This window comes from Pinus tabuliformis, chromosome 7, assembly GCF_031772625.1.
Source record: "Pinus tabuliformis cultivar Carrire ecotype Pingquan chromosome 7, CPIR1, whole genome shotgun sequence".
NCBI classification, from domain to species: domain Eukaryota; kingdom Viridiplantae; phylum Streptophyta; class Pinopsida; order Pinales; family Pinaceae; genus Pinus; species Pinus tabuliformis.
In genome coordinates, this window is record NC_142293.1 from 444,530,758 (window position 1) to 444,541,912 (window position 11,155).

An 11,155-nucleotide genomic window follows, 5' to 3' on the forward strand; every position below is an offset into this window, starting at 1 on the left:
TTTCGATCCGTTGCACTAAGTAATATAGCCATTCCTACACATGAGTCTGTAATACCTTAATATTGATTTAAGATCTCATTTTCATATCAAGAGGTATTAGAGCTTTTGGTTTTGTTAAGGTTAGACAAGCTTGTGCTGGATTTTGAATGTTAACTAGATTAAAGCTCAGACTAGGAGAAGGAGAATTTGTTGAGGCTAATCCAGAGATTGGAAGAATCTATTCTCATAGGAGAATGGTAGAAGAAGCTCCATTGGGATCATAATCTCAATTTATAGAGAGTTTTAAGACACTCCAAGCTATGGTGGAGGAGATGTATTTGGAATTTAAGAAGGGTCGAGGTGAAACCACTTCAATGCCCAAACCAGACAAAGGAGCAGAGGAACCTTTTCTAGTTGCCTCTCTAGAAGGCAAAGGGAAAGGGGAAATGCCTCCTCCACAATCTCCTCCATCATCACCTTCATCATCCTTATCATCTTCTAGCTCTTCTAAGAAGAAGAATAAAACTTCCTTAATCAAATTAGATGTGAAGTTTGATTTGCCAAATTATGATGGAGAACTTAGTGTAGAAAAGCTAGATAATTGGATAAGACAAATTGATGTATATTGCAGGGTACAGAATGTTGATTCAAAAAGGAAGAAGATTTAGCTAGCTAGCCTTCAACTTGGAGGAACTACACTAGTCTGGTGGGAAGGCAAGACACAAGATAATCTGAAAAAACTTGGTAAAATCATTTCTACCTGGAATGAATTTGTTTCTGCTATCAAAAAGCAATTCTATCCTTTAGCTTATATGTAGTAGGCAATGATGAGTTGGCAAACTCTTCTTCAATTGAAGGGTCAAAGTGTACAGAGTTATATTCAGGAATTTAGAAAGAGAGCTTTAACTCCATGCATATCATTAGATTCACTCGAGACTTTATTGAAGTATATAGGTGGTCTTCATAGCTATTTAAAGCATACTATTCTCATGTTTAATCCCACTAGCTTAGATGATGTATTAGTTCAGGAAACACATCTAGAAGCTAGAGGTAAGAATGTAAACCTAGAGGTTGGGGATCATCTAAATATTCTGTAAGCAAGAGTAAAGAAAAGAAGAAACTGAAATGGAAGGAGAGGAAAGCAAACACTATAAAGAAGGATAAACCTTCGTGCACTCATTGCAAGAAAGAAGGACACGATGAGGCACACTGCTAGTTTTTGCATCTAGAATGAAGATGTTGGGTGCAGGAATTACACTTAAGCAAACTCCTCAACACTTGATTTGTCAACCCGAGGGATTTGTAAACTTAGAGATGAAGCACATGCAATTCTAGAGATGGTATGAATATATCTAATACAAATCCCTACTTACTTTAAAGGAAAGATTGTAGAATCAAATTAAAAGGAGAAAAAGGAAACTTGAACCATCAAAATAATCTAAGACTGGAACAAGGAAGAATGTATCTGCAAGAGGGAATTAAAGATAAAGGGAAATCACTCTAGCTAATTATTGTTTAACTACTCAGTGTGTGTTTTTCTTTAGCAGAGACACATAGCAGTCTCATCAGATGGGCCCTTAAACCTGCTACTTTAGAGATTTCCTTCTTGTACTAATCTATCCTATACTATCGCAGTTTGCTTGCACTAGTGCAGGAATAGAGATTTATGCAGAAGGTATAAATGGTGTCTTTACAAAATGCTTTTTACTTCCTGCAAGGGCTTGAACATTTCCAGGTTCAACGCACTCAGGTCCCGTGGAAAGAAACTAGTTCTTGCACCAGATCAGAGCTTCCTGCACTTAGCATTTAATTCTTAAAATGAGTGCCTAATTATTGCAAGTGCTATTAAATCAAATTGCACGGATGAAAAGTGAATGTTTCTAATCTTGACAGAGTGCAGGAATAAAGAAACAATTAATATACATTTATCTTGTCATAAGCATTTAATGAAAGAAATAAGATTGCGGGAAGTAGACTAAGAAGGCTTGCTGCATCACACCAACGTGCACTAGTGCAAGTTCATTTCTCCTGCTTGGACTAGGCAAGGAAAACCAATCAAACAAAATTACAGAAAAGGAGATATCAAACCAACGTGCACTGGTGTAGGGTTATTTCTCCTGCTCAGACCAGGTGGAGGAAAACCAATCTGAAATCAAGTCCATGAAAGGGAATTTATCTACTTCACACAATGGATCCACTTTCACTCAGACAGGAATGCATGTGCTTAAAATTAAATCACACTTGACAATGTAAACACAAATTACAAGAAAACGGGAAATTGGGTAAACATGATGGGTTGGCTCAGCCCTAGCCAACCACCACGTTTCCCCTTTAAATAAAAATGCTACTTAGTACTTTAATCAATTCATCAGCTCAAATACAAAAATGCGATTTGTGAAACATGAGGCTGAGCTCCCTTTTATTAATTCACTGAGGCAAGTACATATGTTAATACATCATCCAACCTAGATTCGGGTGATAACAAAATACAACAACCTGTTACCTCCTCTCTGGCTGTGTCTCTGTTCTATCAAAAACTTTCCTTAGTCCTATTTACATTGTACATTATATAGATCTTTGGCCAAAGGCCAAAATAGATCACTCAACTGATTACATAACCAAACACAAAATTTAGCTTCTCGCCTTCAAAATTAGACAGTTAGAAAAACTGGACGTAGCCAATCTCTAGCTTTCATCCTTCATAGATTCGATCTTGGGTGCCTTTGGATAAATATTGTTGTCATGGTTTAAGCTGCTCAAACCGAGGTGATTTGATCTCGGCTGCCTTTGGATCGATCTTGCTGTCGTGGTTGAAGCTGCTCAAAATGAGGCAGTGGTCAAGGAGGTTGGAATCTGCTACAAGGATTTGTTGTGTTGGAAACGATGCAATATCCGATCCTACACTAGGATCAGCGATCACGGTAAGTACACTAACTACCAAATAAACATTGGAGATATCGATAAGTTAAAAAGAGTGATTAAAAGTAAGAAATCATGTAATAAATGATTAATTAATGCTAAGTTAAATTAAAAGTATGAAAAATAAAGTTTATACGAAATATGTCACTGTGCTTGGACTGGTGCAAGATGAGGGTGGATAAAAGAGGTAAAACAGTGGTAAAATGTTATGATTTAGGAAGGGAAAATGGAAAAAGAGAGAAAATTAGGGGGCTGACATCCTCCCATCCCTAAGCTATTGTGTCTCCTCACACAACTCTTTACCTTTGAAAAAACCTTCAAAACTTTGAGCATTCTAGCTGAATCCTTCTCTGGCATACTGACATCAGCCTGCAATTTTTAAGACTTCTTCTTTCTAATGTTCTTTAGTTTCTTTGTCACATTTTCAAGTCGCTTGAAACATTGCGCAACTCGGTACTTCCAAACTCTAACTCCTCCTTTATTTTTCTGGATCTCCGCAGTTAATTCTTCTTTACTCTGTTCTTTATCCTCCTACACTTTAGCTATGAGTTTTTCTAAGTTTTTCACTTGAAGCTCTAGTTCAACTATCTGAGCAGTAAGAGTTACCAAATCTTCTTCTTCTTTTGTCTCGATAGGGGCTATGTCTTCCTCAGGGACCTCAATATCCCTCATGGTTACATTAGTAACTTCTTCTTTTGGTTCTTCTTCTTCTATTTATTCTTCTTGCACTGGTGTATAAGGGGATTCAACATCCTATGGGGACTGTGGTTATTTTCCTGCACCAAATTCTTTATTCTTTTTCTAGGGCATTTTAATGAAATCAGCCAATAGAGTGTCATCTTCGACCTCTGCAAATTTTGCTACATCCGCAAGGACTGACAGGTTGTCTTCTTCAGGGGTCTGTGCCTGTACTGGTGGCATAGAAGGAGTCTCTTCAATAGGTTCACTAGTTTTCTTTTTATTTGGAGATGGGACCCCTTCTTCTTTTTATTTTTTAGGTAGTTTCCTTTTTGCACTAGTGTAAGAAGGAATCCCCTTTACATTCTTACTCGGACGCTTGCTTGTGCTGGCGGGGTCTTCTATCTCCTTTCCAATAGCTGTCTTTTTATGTAGCTATTTTAACAACGCCTCCCAGGTCATGCCTTTAACTTCTAATTGTTTTTGGACCAAAATCTTTATTAGGCCATGGTGATATAACTTGTTCTTTGCTTGGTCTACCCATCCATCCCGCACACCCTTGGCCATTTTTTTCAAGCTCTTAAGCAAAAAATAGGGGAAATTCATCCTCCACTAGATGTGCCAAGAAGCTTCGAAATGCTGCAACATCCTAAAATGGTACAACAAAAGTGTAGGAGTACCTTCCCTCACAGGTTACGAATTTCTGTAGGATAAAAAATAGGTCTTGCCATTGTCCCAGCAGGGAACTATGTGGAACTACTTCCTTCCAATCTACCTCCATCTTCTTGTCGATGACGAAATGATACCATCACTTCCTTTATAGTTTCTTATTTTTAAACCACTGCTCACCTGTATTTTCCAAGCCTGTCACTACTACTATAAAATCTTCCACAACCTCAAATTTTAGAGGCCCAATTTTTACTCGGCCATTTTTTAAACTTCTGGAAAACTGTAAGGCCACTTCACTATTGTGCTCGTCAAACTTTTGCAAGAACTGAAGAAAGCCCAAGTCTCGCAATAGTGCAAGACTATTGCGATACTCAACAGTCTGTTCTACCCTACTAAGAGATGAAGGTTCGCTTCGAACATGCAGCATCGCTGCTTAACGGTTATGAACAATTGAAAATTTACATGCAACATCGGGAAAATTGGTTCTTATATATAGGGATCCAACCGTCCACCATCCATTCCATCTTATCACCCATTCATTCCACTGAAATATCTGTGGATGCATGGCATCTTCGAACTGGTACTTGCGACGACGTTTTAACAACTAGGTGAGGTAATCATTATGAGTGAAGCACATCTAGGATTATGGCATAAAGGGGCAACTATATCCAAGAAATGGTTAAACACTTCTACACTCCTTCATAATTTACAAAAAAAAAGAGCTTAACGTTCATTACAAAATGATCATGATTCTTGACATACAAACACCTTGTAGTTTAAATAATTTTCTCCTAGATAATATGATAGCATAAGTACTCATCGACTAAGTGAAAGGACTTCTTATAAACTTTCATGATGACCACTTTCCTATGATGTATGCTATGAAAAGAAAAATTTGTACTATGTTTCCGACAGGGTTCATGCTTGCATTGGTCTGCTTGCACCACTTAAACTATGCTATTACACTGGTACCATTCCACTTGCATTATTATATAGGACGACATGCTTGCACTAGTGCAAGCATAATATATGAAAACAAGAACAGGGAATTTAAGTAAAATATAGGCTAGACTTCCAACATGGCTTCCTCAACTTATACCAGAAATTTGCTTCACCCTTTCTTGATGTTTCAGAGCATATCGTTTTGCTCTTTGTGCGTGAGATCCTGTAATGAATTCATGAGGGAACAAAGAAGTGGGAAAAGGGAATTTTCAGAATGGGAAGGAATTCCGTTATTGGGATTCCAGGAATAGTACCACAAGAGGGGATAAACAAAAGTGGGATAGGAAAAAAATTCAACGGTAAAGTGGGGTTTTTACGAAACGAACAAGGTAAATTCAGAAGAATATGGGAAGTTTAATCATTCTAGGATTGAAGAAGAAAGCTGAGGGAATATTTCCAAAGTGGAATATGAAGAAAGGCAGAAAAATTTCTGGAAGGTTTGCCTGCACTAGCACAAAAAAAATAACTGCAGCGGAAATTAAGCGTTACTTGAATAAAAATATCCATGCTAATTACCCCAATTGTATAAAGGTTGGTTCTGTTGAACGTGCTTTTACTTGGTGGTCTCTAGCATATATAATGATCGAGCAACTTTTTCTTTTTATTAGAACTTTTTTATCTTCCTGCCAGCAAGCTGGTTTTCAGGTTGATCCTTCTGCAGTCATGTCAGCGAATTGATTTTCATAATTACAGGAAAATGTTTTTTTCTTTACTTTTAAAAAAAAAAATTGTATTTTTTTTTTTTTTAAGAAGAAGAAGAATTCATGTTTTCAAAAGGTTGGTATTACCATTCACCACTACTGTCCCGAATTGTTGTTGGACTTGTTGTGTAAAATCTTTCTTGGCAAGTGGCTGAAAATACTTCTTTAATCTATTTCCATTTACCAAGAATACTGAATTTTGTCCATCACTTCATAAGGTCCCATCCAACGTGTATGGAATTTCCCATTAAAAATTTTAAATCTATAATCATAAAGGAGCACCGAATCACCTGGTTGGAATTGCTTTTTCTGAATAGACTTGTCATGCCACCTTTTGTGTTGCTGCTGAATTAGTATGTTCTACTGAATAGCATCCCTACAAAATTCATCTAACTCATTTAATTGGGGAAGATGTTGTTGTTGTGCCTTAGAGAGATCTAGTCCTAATTGAACTATAGTTCTGAAAGTTTTGATCTAGAATTCAATTGGTAACAGAACCTTTTTGCCATATACTAGCTCATATGGTGTATGTACTGTGATATTTCTCCATGTGGTTTTCTATGCCCACTAACCTTTTGGTAATCTTTCAACCCATTATTTTTGATGCATATTTACTGTGTTTGTAAGAATTGACTCGATCACTTTGCTTGTTGATTCCACTTGGCCATTTGCTTACGGGTGATACGGCGTGGATTTCCTGTGCCGGATCTTGTATTGCTCTATCACACCTTGTACCAGATTAGAAATAAACTACAGACCATTGTCAGAAACAATTTCTCTAGGCACACCAAATCTATTAAAGATTTTAGTAAAAAGAAAATCAACAACAACATTTTTTATAGTAGAGGAAATAGCTTTAACTTCTACCCATTTTGTAACAAAATATATATAAACCAAAATATGCTTTTTACTTAATGATGTTGGACTTATTGGCCCTATAAAATCAATACCCCATTTTTCAAACGGATCAATCATAACTTGTGGGCATAAATGCATTTCATTGATTTGATTAGGCTAGCCCACTCGTTGACAGCTATCACATCGCCTGACATACTGTTTGGCATCCTTAAACAAGGAAGGCCAAAAGTAACCAACACACAATACTTTATATGCAGTCTGCTTATTAGTAAAGTGGCCTCCACAAGGTTCATCATGAGAAGATTTCAATATGTCAAACACTTCCCCCTCTCTTACACACCTACGAATAATCAAGTCTGGACGAGTGTAAAAGAGATCTCCTTGAATCTAGGAGTATGCAACGCTTTTTTGAATAATATTTTGCTTTTCACAAGTAGGCAAGTGGGGTGGTGTTTTCCCAGTAACCATGTAGTTCGAAATGTCAGCAAACCACGGAGAATCTATTGACATAGCAAAAATATGTTCATCCAGAAAATCATCATTAACTGGAGTTCCTTCACTAGGATCATCTAATCTAGAAAGAAAATCTGCTACAACGTTAGATTTTCCTAGTCTATCAACATTAGTAATATTAAGTTCTTGCAACAATAGTAACAACCTAGTCACTCTACTCCTAGTCAATGGTTTGTTCATCAAATATTTAATCGTGGAATGATTAGTATGTACAAATACTTCATATCTTGTAATATAGTGCCTGAACTTATTAATTGCAAAAATTACAGGAACTTATTAATTGTAATACTTCATATCTTGTAATATAGTGCCTGAACTTTCTTTGTAACTGTATAATTTAATTCATCGGAAGACAAATTCTTACTAATATAATAAATATCATAAGATTGGTTATTTTCCTCTTGTCCTAAAGCTATTCCAATAGCCAAATCTGAAGCATCAGAGGAAATGTGAAAAGGCAGGGACTAGTTAGGACCTTTCAAAACTGGTGCATGTACTAACTTTTCCTTCAATGTTTCAAAAGACTGTTGGCAAGCTATGGTCCCAAAAAATTCACTATCCTTAGCTAGAAGTCAGAAAAGAGGGGCAGCTATCTTAGAAAAATTTTCAATGAATCTTCTATAGTAACCAGCATGTCCTAAAAAACCTCTTACTTCCCTTTGAGTTTTGGGTGCAGGAAGATGCAGAACGATTTCAATATTTGCTGGATCAACCTGGATACCTTTACCAGAAATCAAATGGCTAAGTACCACTCCCGCTTTGCACATTAATCTACATTTCTTGTCACTCAAGGTGATATGGGATTCTTGACAATGAAGAAGTACTTTCTCCAGATTTTTGAGAGCTTCCTGAAAGGAATCACCAAACACAAAAAAGTCATCCATATAAATTTCTACAAATTCTAGATCAGCAAAAATGGCTAGGATTGCCCTTTGAAAGGTAGCCAAGGCATTACATAAACCAAAGGGAAGCACTTTATAAGCAAATGTACCCCATGGACATGTAAAAGTAGTTTTATCCTGATATTCAGGTGCAATCTGTATCAGGTTATAACCATTAAAGCCATCCAAAAAGGAAAAATATTTCTTTCATGCAAGGGTATCAAGCACCTGGTCAATGAAAGGGAGAGGGAAATAACCTTTGAGAGTGGCTTTGTGTAATTCTTGATAATCAATACAAATATGCCATCTTCCATCTTTCTTAGGTACTAGCACTAATGGAGAGACCCACTGACTGTTAGAAATAGGATAGATAAAACTGGCATCCAAGAGTTTCCTTACTTCTTCCTTTACAATATCTCTTATAGTTGGATTCATTTGCCTTTGGGGTTGTTGGAAAAATTGGGTTCCTTTCTGAATATAGATATGATGTGTACAAGTTTCAAGAGGAATACCCTTCATATCTTCATAGCCCCAAGCAAAGGAACTAAGATGTTTTTACAACAAATTCACAAGCTGCTCCTGTTGAGATGAGTCCAAATCTGAACTAATATGCAAGGATTTACCAGGGCTAATCTCAACAAGAGTAGTATCAGGCTCAGGAGTACTCAAGGGAGTGGTCAAATGCAGTGGTACAGAAGAATGAGAATCATGATTATCTTGAAAATCTAGGGTGAAATCTGGCTCAATGGCTCAAAATTAGGCATAGTGTCTAGATTATTTAGGAAATATTGAACCTCATCTTCTTGTGAAGACCCAATATAATGATGGATAAGGGAAATGGGTTGAGTCTCCTCATCACTACTTTGATCCAACCATAAAGTATCTTGAAGGTCCTGAATGGATCTGCCAAGGAGGTATAAGGTAACTTTCTTCCTAGAGTATCCATACAAAATATACATATCACTGAAATGACATCCAATATATGCATCGACTGTAGCAAGCCATGGTCGACCGAAGATCAAGGGATGTCCTCCTACTGGGTTCTTTGGCTAAAGGAAAATGAAATCTGTAGGATATTCCCAAGAATCTAATGAGATGATCACATCATCCAATACTCCTTCTGGCTTAATTTTACATATATATGCTAATTCAAGCACAGTGGGAGTAGGCAAAGATGAGATAACTGAAGTTGATCCATGGTTTTCTTAGTCATGACATTAATGACTGCCCCCAGGTCTATAAGAACATTAGAGAAAATGACATTACCAATCTAAACTGAGACAATAGGGTTTCCGAGATCAGTATATTTTTCCATAGACACACATCCCGTCATCAACTCTGCTGCCCTACCAACAAATTGAAAGCTTTGAGGTTCCAATCTCTTCCTCCCAGGTTTCTTGAGACAGAGTTCCTTAATACTATTGGCACAAATGGGGATCTCTTTGATGGCTTAAAGCAAAGGTATCTTAATGAAAAGATTCCGAAGCTCTGATGCCAAGCTAGTCTCAGAAATAGGCTCACTTCTTTCCATTACTAGCCTCTGTGGGAAGGGAGGTTGGTTAGAAGAAGATGGCAGGGATTTAGAGGGTAAGGGCTGCTTAGTGACAACTTTCAAAGAATGGTTAAGAGTTACCTCTTCTCCTTTCTCTTCAACAATCACTATAGGTTACTTCTGATTTTTTGATGTTACAGTCCTTCCCGATCTTAATTGAATATCATGAACCCCAACTAGAATAGACTAGTACTCTAGTGGTAAAGGTGGGCTTGTTACATAGATCATTTGCATTTCTTTATTATTGTTAGGATTGGGCATAGGTTGAGTAGGCAACTGAGGAGGTTGAAATGGTGGAGGTAAAGGCAACGGTGGAGTAGACTAACTCGGAAGTTGAGGCATTGAATAAGGTGTATGCGTATATGGATATGACTACATAGGTGGCTGGTAGGAATATGGAGAATGAGTTGGCCCTCTCCAACCTTGTTGCCATGGTTGAGAAGTTTGCCCATGCTGATATTGATTCCCATACTACCACTATTCATTAGTGTTAGGATAAGAATATGCATGTGACTTATAACCAAAATAGTGTGGAGAAAAATGTGGAGCCATACCTACACCTACCTAAGGCCAATTCCTTCTTGCTCCCATAGCATACAAGTATTCAGCTTCAGGCTGTCCCCTCGTAAATATAGCTTTATGTCCTGGTATAGAGAGACATTTTTCTATGACATGGTCTTCTGCACAAATAACACACTTATTAGTTTCTTTCAAATTAAGAGGACACTCTTTAGGAGGATGCTTGTCTCTACATTTAGGACAGAAAATACGTAATGACTCTTGTTCCTTCGTGACTTTTTATGGAAATTTTAAAGAGTCCAAATGTTTGGTAACATTATTCATTATATCAATTTTCATGTTATCCATTTTATTTTCTAGTCCAATAATCATAACATCAGTAGATTCAGTTTTTCTATTTCTATTTCGAGTTCCTCTACCAGATTTATACTTACTTCTTGAAAATTTCCTGCATAATTCACAAATATGTTCAAAATTCTGCTGCGAAATATCACCTTGTCCTAACAACTTTAAATTATTTCTAGCATTATCAATAAGTCCTCTTAAGAACAAGGTTCTAATAGTACTGGGATCAAACTTAAGTTTCAACCTTTGTAAAATATATAGAAATCTTTCTAGGTAATCTTCAATAGTTTCATCATCATCCTATATGATTGTAAAAATCTCATCTTGCATGTCTCGAGTTTTGCAATATTCTTGATATTTAGACAAAAACACTCTCTTCATCTCATCCCAAGAGGTTATAGTGTTTCCTCCTAGCCCCATAAACCAGCGTAGAGATAAGTCATTGAGAGTAACAGGAAATAATCTTAACCTCTGAGCATCAGTTGAATAATCATAACTTCTACAAAAAATATCAAACTCGAATAGAAAAGAGTCAGGAT